This window comes from Canis lupus, chromosome 19 (assembly GCF_048164855.1).
Source record: "Canis lupus baileyi chromosome 19, mCanLup2.hap1, whole genome shotgun sequence".
Taxonomy (NCBI): domain Eukaryota; kingdom Metazoa; phylum Chordata; class Mammalia; order Carnivora; family Canidae; genus Canis; species Canis lupus.
This window is the reverse complement of record NC_132856.1, coordinates 8,700,797-8,711,720: the sequence shown is the minus strand read 5'-3', so window position 1 is coordinate 8,711,720 and position 10,924 is coordinate 8,700,797. Positions and strand designations below refer to the sequence as shown.

General features: G+C 44.8%; 1 protein-coding gene across 20 annotated transcripts in view; it reads left to right on the top strand.

Moving 5' to 3' along the window:
* The first annotated feature begins 521 nt into the window (after positions 1–521).
* Positions 522–10,924, top strand: part of ATG7 (autophagy related 7) — a 244,616-nt gene continuing 234,213 nt past the window's right edge. For 11 of the 20 annotated variants that reach the window (XR_012011559.1, XR_012011558.1, XR_012011563.1 and 8 more), the window contains exon 1: positions 524–585. The gene's annotated coding sequence lies outside the window, so the exon portion shown is untranslated. The other 9 variants (XM_072785115.1, XM_072785120.1, XM_072785118.1 and 6 more) reach the window with 9 other exon arrangements.

The window sequence follows — 10,924 nt, the reverse complement described above, 5'->3', positions numbered from 1 at the left end:
GGTTTGGCGCCTGCCTTTGGCCCAGGGCGCGATCCTGGAGACCCGGGATCGAATCCCACATCGGGCTCCCGGTGCATGGAGCCTGCTTCTCCCTCTGCCTGTGTCTCTGTCTCTCTCTCTCTCTCTCTGTGTGACTGTCATAAAAAAAAAAAAAATAAATAAAAAATAAAAAAAAAAATAAAATAAAATAAAATTCTCGTCTGTCTCCACACCTCCTCCTTAATGACGCCTGGGATATGTCCGATGCTGTCTGTCCTGGAAAATGGAAATGATCCTAATTCCTCTACACATTCCCACCGCTGATAAACCGGCTCATCACACCTAGCTCAGCTCTCCCTGGAGCCCCTCGCCCACCTCCTGACCTCCTGACCTCCTGACGCTCCGCCTTCCGTGCAACTCAAGCTCCTCCCACTCAGCCGGGTGTAGGGGCTCGTTTACCAGGTCGGGTCCCCGCCTCCGTGTGCGCACGCGCACCACTGGCCGGGGGGGGGGGGGGGGGGGGCGGGGCCACCCGGGGCGGGGCCATATTGCGTCATCGGAGCGCGCGCTGCGGACGACGCCGTGGTTGCCGGAAGTTAAGCGGCGGTAAGTGAGCCGCGCTGGAGAGGCAGTGGCGGGGTCCTGCGCCTGGCGGGAAGGGGCGAGCTCGGCGGTGAGGGCAGGAGTCTTGGCGGCTTTCGGGATCCTCCCTCCCGCGGGGGGTCTCTAACTCCGGCTCTCGCCGTCCTTCCGCAGCCACGTCCCCCGGACTGTGGGACTGGTTGAGCCCGGGCTCTTCTGACTGGAAGGCTCCTGCTGTCCTAGGTCAGGCCCTCCCGTCGGCTGGCAGGCGGCGCTCTGAATCTCGGGGTCGGAAGGCCGGAGACCGGACGCCAGGCTTCCTATCCTGGCCTTGCCCGCCTTTGCCGTGCGGCTTTGGCGAGTCAGCGCTTTCGGCCTCTCTTGCCTCATCTGTAGAATGGGAGAGCGAGAATAACGTCATCTGTGAGGCGGGGGCATGAAATGAAGTCCGTTCTTTTGTCAGGGCTTCTCTGAGCCGAGGTTCTCGATTCTTCAACGTGGCCCAGGGGTCACAAGCTTTAATGGTTATTCAGTCAGGTAAGGCAGATGTAGGTGTAAGGAATTTATTTCCACGTCAGGAGCAGACTTCTGTTTTCACCGAGTTGAGTTTTCATGGTGCAGTACTGACACGTATGAAGTGGGAGAAATGGAAACAAGACTTGGGTGCTGCACGCGTGTGAGCTCTTGATCATTAAACACAACTACAATTTTTTTTTTCAAGACCAATTTTTAGAAATTGTGGGGTTTTGTTTGTTTGTTTTTACTCCGCAAGCTGAAACCAGACATATATGTGACTGCCAGTTTAAGATCCCTGGATACCAGGTTCCCTTTCCCATTGAGTACTCGGATTTCTTTTCTTTTTATTTTTTTTTTAAAGATTTTTATTTATTTATTCATGAGAGACACAGAGAGAGAGAGAGAGGCAGAGACACAGGCAGAGGGAGAAGCAGGCTCCATGCAGGGAGCCTGACGTGGGACTGGATCCCGGGTCTCCAGGATCACGCCCTGGGCTGAAGGCAGGCGCCAAACCGCTGGGCCATCCAGGCTGCCCCTGATTTCTTTGATGACACCATTGCCCACTGGTTAAATTTCGTAAGTGGCAGAAAACCCACTACCTCTGGTGATTGTTCGGTCTTCCCCTAGCTTTGACTTGAGTTCTATGTTGAGCCGAAAGCAGCTACCCACGATCTCAGCTCATTGTCCACCATCCTTCAGGCTCCTGGGATCTCCCTTCCACCTGATTGCCCACACACCTTTGAAAGCTGCTGGTTTGTCTTCCCCTTCACACCATTTCTTCTCCAGGCTGAGCACGTTTAACTTATGTACCCATAGTAAACTCCGTAATGATGGAGAATCTTGTTTACGTGCCAGGCAACACTGTGAGCATTGCTGGTGTAGAGGTAAAACCAAACAAAAACAACAACAAAAAAAACCCCTGTTTTATGGAGCCTACTTTTTTTTTTTTTTTTTTAAGATTTCATTTATTTATTCATGAGACACACAGAGAGGCAGAGACAGGCAGAGGGAGAAGCAGGCTCCATGCAGGGAGCCTGCCCTGGACTGAAGGAGGCACTAAACCGCTGAGCCCCCCTGGGCTGCCCGGAGCCTACTTTTTGATCGTGGTGGTGGCATTTGTGGTAATTGTCAATAATACCCATCTTTTAGTGGGCCAAAGGTGTTTCAGATCCTGTTAGATGCTACAGAAAAAAGAGACCGTAATGGGATGGAGAGTAACCAGGGGTTAGTGAAGGGAGTTTTTGTAAAATCTAGCTGGTGAATTCTAGAGGCAAAGTCTCTGAGTAGGTGATTTTGTAACTCACATGCGAATGAAGAAAAAAAAAAAAAAAAAAGCCAGCCTTGTGAAAGCTCATCTTGCCTAATTGTTCCTTCTATCCCCCGGTTCTGTGCTGCGGTCTTGTTAAGCCGTGTACAGGTTGTGTCTCACTTGTGCCCTTTGTTCCTGCCCCTTCAGCTCCTTCTGCTGCCTAAAAACAGCTCCCCTTCCTCTTCCACTTTCTTGGCCAACTCCTCCCTGCCCTTCACGTGACATGATCTCAGAATTCTTTAAGGAGTGAAGTACAGGCCTCTCATTCAAGATGTACATCCCCATCCTCAAGGAGTTAATTATTTTTTAAGTCAAGGAGATAGATAATAGCACTCTGGTATGAAGCTAGAGTAGAGATTTGCCAGAGGAGGACTCAGAGTGACCGTAGGTCAGGATGAGGCATCAGAGAAGGCTTCTGTGAGGATGTATTGGTTATGAAGGTTGAGCAAGATTAGTCAGGAGGAGAGGAGTGTGAGGTGGGATGATATTGCATTGGGAGTGGTGTGAGCAGAGAGCTGTTGGTGACTGTGTGACTTGCAGGTAGTTCACCTAGGCTAAGAGGGGACCATGGAAAGGTAAGCAGGAGGCAGGTCACAAAAGGCCTTGTGGGCAATAGAGGATTATATATTGTAATATACGATTAGGATCACAGACTTTGTGATCTAAGTTACTTGTGTACCTAAGCTGGCTTTGCCCCAAGCTAGTTTTGAGACCGTGGGCAAGTTCCTCCCTTTCTAAGCTTCAGTTTCCTCACGTGAAAGCCAACCTCCCAGGGTTGCTGTGAGAATTGAACGCTATATGTTAACCCACCTGATGTTCGTAGATGGTAAATGATAAACTGTAGCAGTTAATATTGCCATGCTAAGAAATTTGGACTTTATCTTGAAAGTGTGATGTTGGAGAGTCCAGGCAGTCTAAAAAAAGGAATGTGACATGCTCTCTTATATTTTAAATTACCCAGGAAGTTCCATGGGGATTACACTGGGGCCAGCTGGGAGACCAGTGAGGACACTGTCGCTTTGGTCCAGGTGGCAGAGGAGGGAGGCCTGAACCAAGGCAGTGGCTGTGCCGAGAGATGCATGGGTGGGTTTAAGGGATATAGGGAGTGGGATTTGCTGGACTGGCAACCCTGTAAACACCACGTGGTGAGAGGAGGGAGATGAATTGGGATATGGGTGGGTGCAGGGGATGAATCCTGTGTGTGGACCTAAGTAATAACAAAGTTCTTTGATGAGTGGTCCTTGATTGGTTATCCCTGACCTCCGCTGAGATTTTATGTGGAAGTCCAAATGGCCTGTTTTCTCTACTATTAGTCATGGGAAGTGAAGTTCAGAAATGCCTTCCTCCTTTTTTGTCTCCTAATCCTTCTCACCATCTCTAGTATAAGGCCTGGTTGTGTACTCAAGGGAAAATAACGAGATGCTGCTTTGTTAGCCAGTGGACAGTATGCGTCTCCATGGTCTTGGCAGACTGGGTAGCAACAGTGCAGTGTCAGTCCAGCTCCAATGATCACCTCTGGGTTTTTCTCAACGCCTTCTTTGTTGTGCTTACCCTCCTTGGCACTCATTCCTGTTTGACAGTCTCTCTTTGAGAGTGTGGTATGCAAAGAAAGATCTCTTTCTTCCGGAGTCTGACCATACAGACGGCTGTAGTTTTTTTGGTGACCTGAGGCCCCCCACCCCATCTCTGTTGTAGTCACATCCTGCGCTCCTGGCGCTGCTTGGCACTCCCCACGTGTGTTTGGACAGCTCTTTTGCCTGGCTCCTGCTTGTCTTTCATTTTTTTTTTTTTAATTTTTATTTATTCATGATAGGCACACAGTGAGAGAGAGAGGCAGAGACACAGGCAGAGGGAGAAGCAGGCTCCATGCACCGGGAGCCCGACGTGGGATTCGATCCCGGATCTCCAGGATCGCGCCCTGGGCCAAAGGCAGGCGCCAAACCGCTGCGCCACCCAGGGATCCCCCTGCTTGTCTTTCAGATTTGCATTCCTCCCCTAGCTGCCTAATGTTCCCTTTGACTTCACTGAGTTGCAACATCAGTGAAGGCTCCTCAGCCTCTATCATTTACAAACTTAGCTCCAGCTGACCCTGTCACTGTGCCTCATTCTGTGAAAGAAATATGTTTAGGGGTAATTCTTTTACTTGTGCTGAGATTCCATCTCTTCCTTTTCCTCCAGATCTGGTTCCATCATTTATTCTGTTTCTTTCCTGCTTATCCATCCCTTCTCATGTAAATATCTAGTAAAAAAACAAAACGTCTTCCCATTTACTTCAGCCACCATGCAACCTCATCCCATCCACATTTCTTGACTTCCTGAAGTCATCATTTGCTAAAATCCTGCTTCCACCCACTCGTCCTCCAAAATTGCTCTCCCTAGTCTTCACACCTCTGTGTTACCAAAACTTCTGAACATTTTGCCTTCCTTATCTTTTGAATTCTGAGCACATCTAATATTGCTGATATTCCTTCACTTATGAAAACCACTCCTGCTTTGTGCTGTCTTTCTGGCTGTTTCCCCCTGTATCCATTGTAGGTTTTTTCCCCTCCTTTTGTCTCTTAAATGCTAGTTTTTTCCAAGGCCCTGCCTTATACTCTGTGCTCTTCTCACTCACAACTTCAGCTCCCACTTACATACCAAGGACCCCTGTTCTGTATCCTGAGCTGGGATCTCTCATGAGGGCCCATGCTCAAACTCAGTGAGTCCAAAATGAAGCTCATAAGCTTCCTTCCAAGACTGCAAATCTTTTTTTTTTTTTTTTAAAGATTTTATTTATTTGTTTGAGAGAGAGGTAGTGAGAGAGAGCAGAGCAGGAAAGAGAGGCAGAGGGAGAAGCAGGCTCCTCTCTGAGCAGGGAGCCTGCCATGGGCTTTGATCCTAGGACCCCAGGATCATGACCTGAACTGAAGAGAGATACTTAACTGAGCCACTCAGGCGTCCTCCAAGGCTGCAGTTCTTTTTACATCCTTTACTCTGACTCATTCTCCTCCTTCCATTTAGTCATTCACACCAGAGCTCTGTTGTCATCTTGAACTTTTACCTCTCATGCCATCCAGGCAGTCATCAAATTTCTACAGATTCTCCTTCTTTTGATAGTCCCCCAGATGCTTTAGAAAATGTGTCCTCCGTTTTCTCTCCCACTGCCTTAGTTTGGGCTCTTCTCACTTCTTGCCTATATTCCCTACATGAACACTAGCTCCTTGCCTTGTCTGGCACCAGGTGCCCTTTCTAAAATACAGATCTTAGCTAAAAAACAAATCCCTGCTTTTTCAGTCTAATTTGGATATCGCTCCTTCCTCCTCCCATAACAGCCTGTACAGATACTTACACCATACTGTGTGGTGCTTGTTTTATCCACAAATTGCTCTACTGTCATTCCTGGTCTTAGTAACCCTCAAAACTTAGATCCTGAAAAGCAAAGACCTTAGTTTTTTTGCCATTGAGTGCTGAAATATAGCACGGGAACTTGTGCATGATATTATGTTTATTTATTTATTTAAATATTATGTTTATTGAGGGAATAACTAAATGGAAACCCCTCTGTCTTTGACACATGTTTTGTTGGTAACATTAATTCTTTTTTTGAGTGCCTCCTGTGTCAGTTACCTGCATTTTCTAATTGAATCCTTACAATGACTCGGTATAGCAGGTGATATCCCATCTTATAGCTGGAGAAACAGGCTCCAAGAAGTTAAATGACCTCCCCAAGGTTGTGTGCCTAGATGTAGCAGAGGTGGGATTTTAACTCAGGTCTCTCTGGCTCATGAAGCCCTTCCATTGTCATACTGCCTCCAGCGTATCAGGCTGCATCTTTGCCCAGTAGTTTTTCTGGACTTAGATTTAAGACTCTATATTTACCTCTGTAAAGTTTTTAGTCTTGTTAAAATAGGCCTGTTGTATCAGGTGGTCAGAATCTTTTCTATTCTGAAATTTTGTTATCCATCATATTGCCTATTCCTTCCTGCTTCATGTCATGTGTAGAATTGGTAAGCAAACCCTTAACGTTATTCAAGTCACTGGTAAAATGCAGCAAGTATACTTATTGAATATATTTGTTTACACCGTTTCTGTGTGTTTCCCTGCTCTAAACCACTAACACACAGTTCAGTACACATGAAATACTTAGTAAATATTCATTGACACAGATAAATAAAAATAAATTGGACCAAAGACAGCCAGTGACTTATCACCATTAGCTCCTTTCTTCCTAACATTGGTTCATACCTTAACCAGAATTCTTTGAATAAGATTATTTTTTACCAGTTTTTAATCCCTCTGATTATGTCAGTATATCCACTTACAACATCTTCATCTTACCTACTAGGATATTTGGAGCATTCTTGTCAGAGACTTTGGCTGAGGTCCAGATATCCTATGTCCCTATGTCTGTGGTTCTTCTTTGATCAAGGAAGAAGTGCGGTTACTCTGTCATGACTTGTTCTTAAACTATAGTGGCTTCTTATGATTACTTGGGCCTGCTTCATACAGTTCTGCAGGTTGTGCACTGCACAAGAGGCCACGTCTGAGGGTGTTTATGTCATAGGCATCATGGGTTTATTTTTTATAGTGTTAATTTTCTGACATACAAGGGTAAAATGTCTTGAGCCAACCCATCAATGTATTAAGGAAGTTTTTTAAGGGAAGGAAGTAAAATATCTTGAACAAGGGGTGCAGTTTTCTAATTGTACAAAAGTGCCATGTGGTCTAGAAAGGCCCACATGACACTTCCTGGGAGCAAAACCTCTGTCCAGTGGGCTGGAGAGCCCAACCTTATTCTCATCTTTGGAAATTAAATATTTTGAAAATCTGGTATCAAGTGTTGGCTTGGCCCAATTTTTCAGCCCTTCTTTTCCAGGACTCTTTAAATATCACCAGAACTGAAAATCAGAGTCTCTGTTACTCAGAAGCTAGCCTGCATAACTCAGCCTGCTTTTAGGAAACCATCACGGATTTTACTTGTTGGTTGACATAAGGTCTCCACAGTGATTCGGGTGAATCCAGGTAGCAGTCCCTCATATACACGACAGAGCAACGTGACACTGTTGATTGGTGCAGGTAACAAAAAGTCTTAAAAGCAGGTATCATGCATCCAACTTTCTTGTGTTGTTTCTCTCTCCTGTCTCACAGCCTTTCTCAGCTTTTACAGCTTTTGCTACCTCTCCTTCATAGGCTTCCCATGCCCTACAAGGCTGGTATCCAGTGCATCCATTCTCAAAAACTGAGGCTGAACAAGCAGACTATATATGAAGGTAAAGATTATTAAAGCAGAAGGAAAACAACTGCCAGAAGTAGCCAATGAGAATGAAGGTTACAGTTTGAAGACTGGGGAGGTGACTGTCAGTTCTCTGATTGACTTCTTGAAGAAGCAAATAATGCCAATCTGTAGGGGTACACATAGAGGTGAGGGAGACAACTCATCCGTAATAGCAGTTATCATGCCTGCTACGATCACAATTGTGATCACCTCACAGTACAGTTACCAAAAAAAAAAAAAGCCATTTTAGATGACTTGGTGTCTTGCGGAGACATTGGTTTGGCTCAGGGGCATCTTGATTCTAATGCAATTTTTAAAAGGAATCGAGGCTTCTGAATCAGCTGATTCCTCTGTAGGAATCCTGAGTTTTCATCTTTTGGTAAAGGCTAATAATCTGTCTTCAAAGTTTGGAACTTTGCTCCCCTCCTCTTGGAAGGGAGGGCTTGTAAATCTCCTTCTTTGGCAGCCTTGCACATTATTTCCAAAATTCATGAAGATGCAGAGCATCACTAGCCAACAAAACATGCATTGGCTCCATATGCCAAAGGGGCCCTCTCCCACTCCTGGCCCTCTCTGCCTCTTTTTTTTTTTTTTTTTTTTTTTAAACCCATCCACAGCTAAGAATATACTGCTTGACAGTGGGACTTGGCCATGTGGTTTGGTGCTTATTTTAATGACTGCCAGAGCTCGCGGCCTGTAGCTGTGAGAATGAGAACAGAAGTCTGCTCTATGTGCTCCATTTTGGCCCAGAGGAGGTACTTCAGGGCCAAATTGTGGTTATTCTGGCACTTCTGCTAAGTGAATGGCCCCACGCAACCTCAGAGAAATTGAACACAAAGTGCTCCTAACCCTTAGAACTTGTTCCTCTGCACTTCCCCTTGATGGCCTATAGCAGGATACCATCCGTTCCATTTTAATTAATCTCTGCTGTGAGTGCAATGCTCCTTTGAGGGAGGCAGGGCTTCAATGAGACGTGTTTAAGGCAGAGAAAGTTTTCATAGTGAACATGGGGAAGGCAACCACATTAGTCAGGCTCTGTTGGCTAACGTAGGAGGGATGTGTTGACAAGAAGAACTAACAGCACTACCATGTATTGAGCACTGGCTGTGCCCAGCACTGGGATAGGTACATCATACTCTTTCTCATTTAGCCGTCCCAACGACCTCAGGGCTTGGGTATAATTATCCTTATTTCGGAGATGAGGAAATGAAGGCAGAGGGGATAAAGTTCCCTGCCAAGGCTCCTCAGCCAATAAGAGGTGGAACTGGAACTTGCATTTGGGTTTATCTGAAGACCAGACTCCCAACTGCTGTCACTTTAGCATCCTTTCTCTGAACCATTAGAAGCTTCCCTGCCCTCCCAAAGCAGATGAACAAAAACCCAACAACACACACATGGACAAATTACAGCAATTCAGTACAGTTTGGCTGGCCTCTTTTTCTGCTATCTCTCCAAGGATCTAGTTTCCCTGAAGACAGGTTTGTTTGTTTTATCACTATGATTGTTGTCTATCTTCTACCAATTTACCTTCTTCATTTCCAGAAATCCTACACTGGCTTAATACTTGCTGTGTCCAATCCTATTGGCCCCCCGCTGGAGAAAGACCAGTTGGACAGACTCACCAGGGAGCATTCCTGCTCCAATTAATTATATAACAGCAAAGCCAAAACTCTTCTGTCTTCAGCTTCTTTAATAACAAATGTCAGAGAAATTTATGGAAATGATATTTCATTTAGACTTATTTAGAGCAAGAATTTCTTTTCACCAAAGCTAGATTTAAAGAGGTAATCTGTTAAGTATTAAATGAATACAGGCAGTTCTCTGTAGGGTCACTGTAGGACTGACTTTCTTTCTTTCTTTCTTTCTTTCTTTCTTTCTTTCTTTCTTTCTTTTTAAAGATTTTATTTATTTATTAATGAGAGACACACAGAGACACAGACACAGGCAGAGGGAGAAGCAGGCTCCATGCAGGAAGCCCTACGTGGGACTAGATCCTGGGACTCCAGGATCACGTCCTGGGCTGAAGGCAGGTGCTAAACTGCTAAGCCACCCAGAAATCCCCAGGACTTTCTGAATATAGGACTTTCTGTTTTACTTTTCTTGTTCAAGTGTAGTAAACATATAGTAAAATGCACTAATCATAAATCTTTAAGCTCATGGGTTTTTACATAGGTATGTGCCCTGTAACCACCGCCCAGCTCAAGTTACATAGAATATTTCCAGCTCCCCAGGAGGCGTCTTATTGTCCTTTCTCAGTCACTAGCCCCACCCCATCCTGGATTACTTTTCTAATTTCTATCATGTTAATTGGTTTTGCCTTGAGTATATAATAACATAGGCTAGGTGTGTGCAGGTGTTAAAATTGTCTTCATATTTTATTTTGGAACAGTTTCAGACTTGCAGCCTTACAAGAATAAGACAAAGACCTTTCATGTGCCCTTCTCCCAGAGACTTCATCCAGATTCTGTCCCAATAGCATCCTTTATAAAAGCAGAGTATCAACCCAAGATCACATGTTGCCCTCAGTTGTCACATCTTTCTCTTTCACTCTGGGACAATTTCCTAGTCTTCCCTTGACTTTTAAGACCTTGACACTTTGGAAGATTGTAAGCCCATCTAAGTAATTTTGTAGAAGGTTTTCTAGTTAGGGTTTACCTGACGTTTCCTCTCGATAAGCTCCAAGTTGTGTTTTTAGCCGAGTGCTATAGACGTTTGTGTTTTTCATGGCATTCCATCACATAGCATACATGTCTGTTTGTCCCATTGCTGCTGATGTTAACTTCAATCCCTACATGAAGATGGAATCTGCCAGATTTTGTCACTGTAGAGTCACTTTTTCTCTCTTTTGATTAATCATTTTTTTGGTGAGACTTTGAGACTGAATGTAGGCTTTTAACTTCTGTAGCCATGGGAATACTTTCAGGAAGAAAGATTGATTCTTTACTGATTTTGTATTTGGTTGAGTAAGGTTTCATTTCAATTGATTTGTACATGCATATCTCTTGCCCACTAAGATCTTAGTCCTAAAATACAGTAATAAGTTTAGAGACCTTCTAAGTCACATGGCCTATTTCCATATGTTCTTCATGATTTCTTACTCTCATCTCCATATTCCATGGTAATAAGCTTAGAGTTTGTCTTCCCAATTGCAGAAGCCTGGCTTATTTCTTACTCTTGCTTCTCTTGTGATAGGTACCCATAAAAGGTTTCTAGAACTCATCTTAGTAGCATTTGAGAGCCACTCTGCAAGGGAGTATGGTATATTGAGAGGAATATGAGCCAGG